We start from the raw sequence: 11,246 nt of genomic DNA, 5'->3' as shown, positions 1-11,246 counted from the left end.
CAATAGAGGCAGCAAATTCAGCAGCCATTGAAGCTCTAAGCGACAACAAGAGTGGTACCAATAATTCAATAAAACAACTGGCAAAAGAACCACAACGTGTACATTGGCGTTTGCACCTGCCCTAGATGGATTGGATTGTTTTGAAACGCTTGTTTACCGCTGAACCTGCTTTTGCTTATATACTTGTTAGTCACTAATAGGGGATAAAACCAACGTGACGGTACCGTCATGAAATCGCTACGATGGTGTGACGGGTTATATGACCAAGGTGGACGGATGCATAGTGGACAGATGCACATAATTTCTCCCGTCGTTCTCTGGGCTACCTCAAATCACACTATATGATTAGGGCTGACGTGGCGTTAATTGTAATTCACGCCAACGTGTATATGAAGAATTCTTGCGCTACATGTTAAGCCTTGATTGAAGATTCATATAAGGAAAAGAACTCTAAGAGATACAAAATTCCACGAGTCACTCTCCTAGAAGGAAAGGATTTCTTGACCAAGGCGAGAATCTCGGCCCTACGCTACTATATATACTCCAAAACTCTCACAAAGCAAGGTACGCACAATATTCTTAACTCTGGCATTCTAGGGTTGAAGAAACAAGATTCTAACTTGACCTTCGGAGGGTTTTTGGCCGGCACCACACCGGTGCTCTCTTTTAGGTTCTTTATTTTCTTTTTGCAGGTATTGCTTTGGTTTGAGGGGTGCTTGCAATTCACTGGTGATTTTTTCGGCATCATCAGTTGGCGCCGTCTGTGGGAATAGAAAATCTTTCAATTACTTCAGCCTCGCTCTATTCCTGAGACAAAGAGTTGCATGGTACTCACTCGATCGATGGCAACAAACAACAACCAAGGCGACAAACCGCACGCCACAGCTCAAGAGAGGCAGGTTCAAACGCTTGCGGCGGCGGTTGAGCGCCTCACCAAGCAGAATCATGATTTGGAAGAACAATTGCGACAAAGGACTGCACACCCAAGTGCACCAGAGGATGACCAGGAGGGCGCTAGTCCGGAAGGAAGGAACACAGAAAGACCTGAGGGCAGCAACGCTCCAACTAGACCCGAGCGACAAGAAACCAATCGACCATCTGTCTCAGACACTTTGCCAACTCACATAGCCGTCGAAATGCAGGAGATGAGGGAACGCATGGATGTGATGATGAACGCCCTTAGAGGGCGGGTATCCAGCAACCTGGACGACCTAGTCCATAGAACGGATTCGCCTTTCACAACATTGGTGAATTCATGCCCCGTTCCTCCAAAGTTTCGCATGCCCCATGTGGAAAACTACGACGGATCTAAAGACCCGGCGGATCACCTAGAGTCTTTCAGAACCCTAATGCATCTTCAGGGTGTACCGGATGAAATTATGTGCAGGGCTTTTCTCACCACCTTGAAAGGGCCTGCGAGGGATTGGTACAGTAGGCTGTCGCCTAATTCCATCGGCACTTTTAAGGAACTAGGCGCACAGTTCGTATCACACTTCATTGGAAGTCATCGACACAAGAGGTCTATTGCATGTATACTGAGTATTAAGCAACGAGAAGACGAGACATTAAGGTCTTATATAGCCCGCTTTAACAAGGAATCCCTCTCGATAGACGAGGGAGATGACAAGATACTTGTGGCAGCATTCACGAACGGGCTACGAGAGGGTAAGTTCTTGTTCTCTTTATGCAAGAATGACCCAAAGACTATGTCCGATGTATATTACAGGGCGACGAAGTATATGAACGCGGAGGATGCCTTGCTGGCCAGAGACGACTATAAGCCAGGAAAAAGGGAAAGACAGGAGGATACAAAACCAGATAATGAACGAAAAATGGCAAGAACCAGAGATCGACGAGAAGACCGGAGATCCAAACCACCTTCGGGGAGGTTTACAAGTTTCACCCCCCTCACAGCCCCAATTGACCAGGTGTTAATGCAAATCAAAGATGAAGGAACCTTGACGTTCCCGGGGAAGTTGAAGAGAGATCCGAACAAGAGGCCAAGAGATAGATATTGCCGTTTTCATCGTGACCATGGCCATGATATGACGGACTGTTATGACCTGAAGCAACAGATCGAAGCCCTTATCAGGCAAGGAAGGTTGCAGAGGTTCGTGAGGAAGGAGAGAATCGATCAACCCCAGGAGCAGAATCCTAGACGGGAAAACGAACGTCCTAGACCACCGGTAGCAGACATACGGATGATAATAGGGGGGAGTACTTCAACGAGGTCGTCTAAAAAGGCCAGAAAGACCTATTTACGGACGGTACTAAGTGTCCAGTCGACGGGCTCTTCACTAGAAAGAACACGACGGAACGGCTCCAGTATCGAGTTTTCTAAAGAATAGGCCCGGCGCCTTCACCACCCCCATGACGACGCGCTTGTGGTTAGTATACAGGTAGGAGACTTCAACGTCCACTGAGTTCTAGTGGACAACGGGAGCTCAACAGACATCCTTTACTACCCCGCGATCCAGCAGATGGGGATTGCTAAAGAGTGCCTGGTCCCGGCATGCACGCCCCTCATTGTCTTTGGAGGAACCCGGGTCCATCCTTTAGGATCCGTCACATTGGCGGTGACAGTAGGAGACTACCCGCAGCAAATAACCAAGGATGTTTCCTTTCTAGTGGTTGATTGCTCCTCAGCGTATAATGCCATACTCGGACGACCCACTCTCAATGCATGAAAGGCCGTCACTTCTACCTACCATCTGATGATCAAGTTTCCCACTGAACATGGAGTTGGAGAACTGCGCGAAAATCAGGTGGCAGCACGGGAATGTTATGTGGCCATAATGGAGATGGATGACCATGTACAGGCAATGAACATCGAGGAACAGAGAACAGTAGCAGAACCCGTGGAGGAATTGGAAGAGGTACGACTGGATGATTCGAGGTCCGACCGGACCACCCGGATCGAAACCTCAGTCAACCAAACGGTCCGACATGCGCTCCTGTTATTCCTCAAAGAGAACCAAGATGTGTTTGCATGGAGCCATGACGACATGCCGGGAATAGATCCAACAATCATAGTTCACAAGTTGAACGTATCACTTTCTTTCCCTCCAGTTCAACAAAAGAAGCGTGTGTTCGCCCCCGAACGGGATCGAGCTGTGGCAGAGGAAGTACAGAAGCTACGAGAAGCAAACTTCATAAGGGAGGTGTATTACCCTGATTGGCTGGCCAACGTGGTTATGGTCAAGAAATCAAACGGGAAGTGGAGAATGTGTGTTGACTTCACGGATCTGAACAGAGCATGCCCTAAAGATAGTTACCCACTCCCGCGCATTGACACCTTAGTAGACTCCACCGCGAGACATGAATTATTGAGCTTCATGGATGCCTTCTCGGGGTATAATCAAATTAAATTGGATAAAGCTAATCAAGAGAAAACATCATTTGTGACAAGCCAGGGGCTTTTTTGCTACAAGGTGATGCCGTTCGGGCTCAAGAACGTGGGAGCCACGTATCAACGATTAATGAACAAAATGTTCGCGCACCAAATTGGCAGAAACATCCAGGTCTACGTGGATGATATGTTGGTGAAAAACGCGAAGGTGTCCGATCATCTGAGGGACCTCTAGGAGACATTCAACACTCTTCGGACGTATAAAATGAAGCTGAATCCAAGCAAATGCGCATTCGGAGTTACTGCTGGAAAATTCTTAGGATTCATGGTGTCCCAGCGGGGCATTGAAGTCAACCTAGAGAAAGTGAAAGCGATTATGGAGCTATCTCCTCCGAGGACGGTGAAGGAAGTGCAAAGCCTGACAGGGAAGATAGCAGCCTTAAATAGGTTCGTATCGAGAGCAACGAACAAGTGTCTCCCTTTCTTCATAACGCTAAAGAGATTTTTTGAGTGGACGAACAAATGCCAAATGGCATTTGAAGAGTTGAAGGCATATCTCTCTACCCCGCCATTGCTTAGCCCGTCCATGCCGGGGGAGGAATTGTTCATGTACCTTGCCGTCTCATCAGCAGCGGTAAGTGCAGCTCTCATCAGAGAGGAAGGGAAGATACAAAAGCCAGTGTACTTCATCAGCCGGGCGCTAAGAGGCACAGAGGAGAGATACCCACGAATGGAGAAACTCATTTTCACTCTTGTAACTGCAGCTCGAAAACTCAAGCCTTATTTTCAAGCACATACCATAAAAGTCCTGACAGATCAACCGTTGCGGAGAGCAATGAACAATCCTGAAACTCCTGGACGGATGGCTTTATGGGCTATCGAGCTGAGTGAGTATGATGTCCAATACCAGCCACGAACGGCTGTGAAAGGACAAGTACTGGCAGACTTCATCGCGGAATTCACTACACCTGAGGAGCAGGGGGCAGAAGAGACGCCCACATAGAGAATTCACACAGACGGATCCTCCAATAAGCATGCGGGAGGAATCGAGGTCGTACTCCACACCCCGGAAGGAGATAAGATTGAGTGCATGATCCGTTTGGAGTTTCCCACTACAAATAACGAAGTAGAGTATGAGGCCCTGGTGGCAGGGTTGGAGCTTGCGATAGCGGCTGGGGCCAGGAAGGCGGTAGTCTACTCCGATTCTCAAATCGTAGCCAGTCAAGTTAATGGGGGCTATGAATGTAGGAATGAACGAATGAGAAGGTACCTCGGAGAAGTGAAGGGTCGAGTGAGTGACCTCCAATTCACGATAGCTCAGATCCCAAGAGAAGAGAACCAAGAGGCGGACCGACTCGCAAAGGCTGCTTCGGCCGAACCTATGATCACCCCAGAACATGTATTGTCCTTCGTCCAACATTCATCGCTATTAGATAATATTCGAATGCAGGAAGTAGGCACCAAAGACGACTGGACGACCCCAATCGTGACGTACCTCAAGAACGGCAAGTTACCAGATAGCAAAGAAGATGCAAGGAAATTGAAGGTTAAGGCTGCCCAATTCATCTTGATTAAACACGTACTCTAAAAAAGAGGATTCTCCCGACCATATCTAAGATGCCTTGGCCGTGAGGAGGCTGATTACGTGATGAGGGAAGTTCATGAAGGAATTCGTGGAAACCACTCGGGATCAAGGTCTCTGGTGCACAAGCTACTCCGAATAGGATATTACTGGCCGACAATGCAAAAGGATGCCCATGTGTACGTTAGAGCCTGCGATAAGTGTCAACAGTTTGGCAATCTCATTAGATGGCCAACGGAGGAGCTTACACCTATGACGGCTCCGTGGCCGTTCGCACAATGGGGATTGGACATCATGGGTCCATTTCCAATAGCAGCAAGACAACTGAAGTTCTTAGTGGTTGGTATTGACTACTTTACCAAATGGGTGGAAGCAGAAGCTCTTGCTACTATCATGGAGTTCGCAACTTTGTATGGAGAAGCATAATTTGCCGATATGGGATCCCAAGAGTGCTCGTTTCAGACAACGGGAAGCAATTCGACAACGAGGCATTCTGAGACTTCTGTTCTCAGCTGGGAATCAAGAATCACTACTCGTCACCCGCGCACCCTCAGGCCAACGGTCAAGTTGAGGTCACGAACCGGTCCTTGTTAAAGATTATCAAGACCCGGCTCGAGGGGGCAAAGGGCATATGGCCGGACGAACTACCAAGTGTACTCTGGGCATATAGAACAACAGCAAGAACGCCAACAGGAGAGACACCGTTTCGATTGGACGGATCATCCCCAAAGGGATGAAAACCTACAAGTCCACAAAGTGGACGGATTATCCCAAAGGGATAAAAATCTACAAGTCCACAAAGTGGACGGATCACCCAAAGGATGAAAATTCTACGGGTCCACAAGATAGACGGATCATCCAAAGGATGAAAACTCTACGAGTCCACAAAGTGGACGAATCATCCAAGGGATGAAAACCCTACGAGTCCACAAAGTGGACGGATCATCCAAAGGATGAAACTCTACTAATCCACAAAGTGGACGAATCCTCCCATGGGCGAAAGATTGTACGTCCACAAAGTGGACGGATCACACAAAGAACATCGAAATGTGCTAAGTCCATACCACGGACGGATCAACTAAGAGCATACAAGTAGGCCAAATAAAAAAGCGAAAATTCGATGAAGGTGGACGGATAGTCCGAAATAAACAGATACAATAGAGTTCAATAATAAAAAGTCTGATACTTGGTTGAAAAAGTTAAATAAAACAAAAAAAATAAAGTTGTTCCCTATGACCATAATTTACATCAGTCATTAATTGTGACGGTCTCTTCATAGCCTTCAGATAATGGCTGGTGAGAATTGACGACGGTGGCTTTTTCTGCGGCTTTAGCGACCCCGTCATCACCTAGAACCTCGCCAAAGAGTTCCTCCGTCCCTTCAGAGTCGACAGGGTGAGCAGGGGTTCGGGCCTTGGCATCTATGGTTATATGAGCTAAGTCCAGGTCAGGGAATGATGCCTTCACCTGACGGATGCAGTCATCGAACTCGTCGCTAAAAGAAGAACCGAGCTCCATTAGAAGCGCGTTGGAGTCACGATACTCTCTGACGGCATCAACCTTAGCTTGTCGAATATTGTCGTCATGAGCTTTCACCGTCTCCCTGAGCAGCTCCACCTCCTTTTCTAAGTTCTCCCGAGCCTGCTTGGAGAGCGTCAGCTTCTGCTCATGACGGACTCTCCACAACTTCAGCTCATCCAATTCTTCTGCCGTCGCCTTGGCCTTTGCACGTACTCGTTCAAGGGCTCTCTCCTGGGCCAGGCAACGGTCTGACAAGCCCTTGGCCATCAGCACACCCTGCAACGGTTCAGATAGAAATGAGTTTAAGGCGGAAAGGAACGACGGAGTCAAAATGACCAAATGAACCCCTGACGGACACTAACCTGAGCTAAGCTGTACAGACATGTCTCACCCATGGTTTCGGTGGCATGATTTCCAAGGTCTTCGTAGTCCTCGTCAGATATAATGGAACCAATACGACGGAGAGCGTATTGGGGGTCTTCACGAAGCAGGATGGGGGGCTTCTCCTTTACGGGGTCCGAGTTGGTCATCAGGCCCTTACCCTTGCCAATCTCGAGCTTGGGAGGCGGTTTCACCATGCCAGACCCCTGACTAACAGGTAGACCCGTCACAAGTTTCTGTTTTTTGGAGTGAGCGTCCCATCTCTCAGAAGATGGTCTTTTTGGGGCCGTCTGTGACGGATCCTTCTTTGAAGCGTCGCCCCCTTACTTCTTTTTTGCCGCCTACTGTTTAATGATAGCCCGTCTCCTAGCGTCGTCCATTTCTACAAAAGAAGACGGTTAAAAAAAAAAAAGAACTGCATAAAGCCAAAAATCGACGGAAGGATTCCAGAACTTACGTTTGCGTACACCTGCGTCGTATCGGTGGGCGACGGATGTAGGTTCAGAACTGTCACAATACCAATGTAACGTATCCAATGTGACGAGCTTCGACCAGGTCCTTTCAGACAACTTAGTCTTTTGAAAAATTTTCTCTAGAAAGCCAAACTATTCGGTTGAGATAGGTGGACGGTCCCTCGCTGCAAAAAAAAAAAAAGTGTTAAGAGTAAACTCATAAAACATGGGTGACGGTTGATAAGTGGACGGACTCATACCAAACGGGGGCATTATCCCCCACGTTTTATCTACCGGCATGTAGTCGTCGTCACCTGGACGACACATCCAGTTATCCCCTCGAAGGAAGAAGTAACGACCCTTCCAGTTACGATTTGAGTCTGGGGTCTCGAACACCAGCCTAAGTGCTGGACTCCTCGGCACAAAGCTGTACATGCCCTTTGACTTTGTAATTTCAGACAGACGGTAGCAATGGAAAAATTCCTCCATCGTTAATCGTCTGGCCCCGTCGGACATCACACCGTACAATACTTCGACGCTCAGGAAAACCCTCCATGCGTTTGGAGATATCTAGGTGACGGCCAGACCCAAGTATTGGAGGAGACGACGATGCAATGCACTCAGGGGAAAACGGAGACCAGCTTTTAGCATGTGCTCGTAGACTCCGATGTCTTCGAGACCGTAGTAATAACATTTTTCTGTTTTGAATGGTAGAAAGATGGATATGGTGTATGGTATTTGGTACTTTTGCCTCAGCGTGTTGAAGTGCGCTGACTTGATGGTTGACACAAAGTCGTTCACCGTCCATAGAGGGAGCAGGACGAACTCCTTGAAGCCGTCAGGACCTATAACGGATTGGACTGGTGGGTCAATACCATCTAGGTTGTCGGTCGAGTCATATTCTAACCTGTCCCCATTCTGCCCTTGATCTTCCTCGTGGGAAAGAGAGCTAGCCGACGGTTCCCTCTCCCCGCTGGAGGTGTCTCGGTCTGCTTGACCTGACTGGAACATCTTTTCGTAACCCGCTCCCTCGCGGGCATAAGACTGACTACTTGACGCCTCACTAGACATCTGACACCTACATATGACGGGTAAAGGAAGCCTAAGGCTCTAGATTTATACCGACGACAGGACCAACAAGAAAAATGAGGAACAAAACATTGTATAAGAATAGCTTACAAGCAGACGGTAAGAAAAACTTACAAGTAGACGGCGAGAAGCGCACGACGGAGAAATTGTCAGCACGTTGCTTTCCAGTTTTCAAAGAAGATGGCTACTCTCTGAAAAAGGTTGACGGTTGCGCTCTGAGCAGAAAATTTTCTAAAAAGTGTAAAAGTGAATACGGTGGGTGGTATATATATAGAGGGAATGGCGCGGTAAATGAAGGGACGCCTCGATTCTAGCAAACAGCCATTAAAATCCCCCCACGTGTCCCTGAGCACTTATGACTGCATTCCAGGCTGTCCGTCAGAAACTCTAAACCGTCATTCCATGAAACCGCTTGGGAGAAATGACGGTATCATGGAATGAGGGGGCAACTGATAGGGGATAAAACCAACGTGACGGTACCGTCACGAAATCGCTACGATGGTGTGACGGGTTATATAACCAAGGTGGACGGATGCATAGTGGACGGATGCACATAATTTCTCCCGTTGTTCTCCGGGCTACCTCAAATCACACTATATGATTAGGGCTGACGTGGCCTTGATTGTAATTCACGCCAACGTGTATATGAAGAATTCTTGCGCTACACGTTAAGCCTTGATTGAAAATTCATATAAGGAAAAGAACTCTAAGAGATACAAAATTCCACGAGTCACTCTCCTAGAAGGAAAGGATTACTTGACCAAGGCAAGAATCTCGGCCCTACGATACTATATATACTCCAAAACCCTCACAAAGCAAGGTACGCACAATATTCTTAACTCTGGCATTCTAGGGTTGAAGAAACAAGATTCTAACTTGACCTTCGGAGGGTTTTTGGTCGGCACCACACCGGTGCTCTCTTTTAGGTTCTCTATTTTCTTTTTGCAGGTATTGCTTTGGTTTGAGGAGTGCTTGCAATTCACTGGTGATTTTTTCGGCATCATCAGTCACAGATACATGCAATTCATGGTAAAAATCATACGTCTTTTTCTTTGTTTTTTTCTTATAATGGATTTGTAGACTGTTAAATATACAGTCTTGATTATTTCTTTTTGTAATTTGAACTTAAAATTCTCAGTGGTAAAAGATTTGTATATTTTGGATGTTGGCTCCATATTGTGTTGTGTGACATTAGAATTACTTCAGAAGTTACAAAAAATAGAGCAAAAGAGGTGATTTCACAGGGAAAACCAAATCAGGTCTAACCCGGAGTTTTATATCTTTTGTCATTCACAAACAGCGGGTTTTTATTATATTAATCCAATTGTTTAAGGATTGCATCAATTTCATTGAATTTATGCTAGCCATATTATCTCATGGCATTAGAGCAAGCCTTTGTTATTTAGGGTTTGTCTGGTATGGTTTTAGGAAAGGTTGAAAAGTGCAATGTAAATTTGAAACTTTTTCATCCAAAGTGATCAAATGTTTGACATCCCAGCTTTCATAGGATTTTTTTTTTCTTTTTTTAGATGGAACAAGAGATTTAGGGTTTAAATCCTATTTATGCTACTAATCCAATGAAAAGAGGCTAATTTTTTTCAACCCAATAAGTTTATACTTTATATATATTAAAATTATACTGAATCGATACTAAGGAATTGATGCCCTATAGTTAAAAAATGAAAAGAAAATAACTTTATGATAGCTATAATAATACATTAAAATCAAACAGCAATAGCATGTAAACCAAAGAATTGATACCCTAAAAAATTAAAAATGAAGAGAAGAATACCCTCCTGAGTCCTGACTTAGAAATTTTCTATCGACGTGTAGGCTAGAAATTTGAACTTCTATGCAGGTGTGCGGTGTGTTGATTGTGGATGTTGAAGTTCAAAAGTTCAACGCATGGTTTATTGTACTTTAACATTGACTACAAAAGTGGTGAATTGACTAGGTCTTTGACGATCAAAAGTCTCAGCTGGGTTGGACTTGGCTCATTGCTTTGATCTTTCGGTTTCTCTTCCTACTAGGTTCTTCTTACGCGTACGTGACTGGTTTTTATTTTGCCTTCACACGTTAAGGCTGTTCAAGCCCAATTAGACCATAAGAACAAAAAAATAAACAATAATTAAAAAAACAAAAGGTATAGATTAGATCAAAATTCAAAAGCACAAAATAGTAAATAAACATTTGAAGAGATAAAGCTTTGAAAAATCCGAAGCCTTTAGAGCTACGAGAGGCATGCTCTCGTGCCATTGAATGAATGCAATTAATGGAATGAAAAAATTGCAATTAACAGCAAGAAGAAAAAAGGTTGCATAATACGAAGCGCCCCACCGAAGAAGGTACGTCACGTCCTTATCCAATTTCTAATGTCGAATGCTCTTCCATTCCAATTTCTTTCAACCACGTGTGATGACTATTTATATGTTTCCCTCGCTTGATAAATGATAATTATTTATTTATTTTTGGTTTTGATATTATGACGAATTACTACTTAAAAGATTTTTCTTACAACATGTGAGGCTGAAAATTTGAGCCTAATTTTTTAAGTTATAAGAGTAAATAATAATTTAACACCACCAATAGCGTGGAAGATGTTGGGGGGGGAAAAACGTAAATTGAGTTGAGGTTTGACATGTTAATTCATGCACATCATGCTGCATGCGTAGTATCATATTAGAGATGAATAACGTGAAGTAAGAGGTAAACAATGATGGATATAGGGGAATGAGTAAAGTTTTGATGATTAAAGCAATTGAACTTTCATTGCTTGAATTGGTGTAGAAAGAAAAACATCCAAAAAAAAAAAAAAATCACGCAAAATAATAATGTCGCATGCAGACACATACAGGAATCCTTCGTACGTGGG

The sequence above is a fragment of the Castanea sativa genome, chromosome 1, assembly GCF_040712315.1.
Source record: "Castanea sativa cultivar Marrone di Chiusa Pesio chromosome 1, ASM4071231v1".
Taxonomy (NCBI): domain Eukaryota; kingdom Viridiplantae; phylum Streptophyta; class Magnoliopsida; order Fagales; family Fagaceae; genus Castanea; species Castanea sativa.
Note: the sequence above shows the minus strand (reverse complement) of the source record.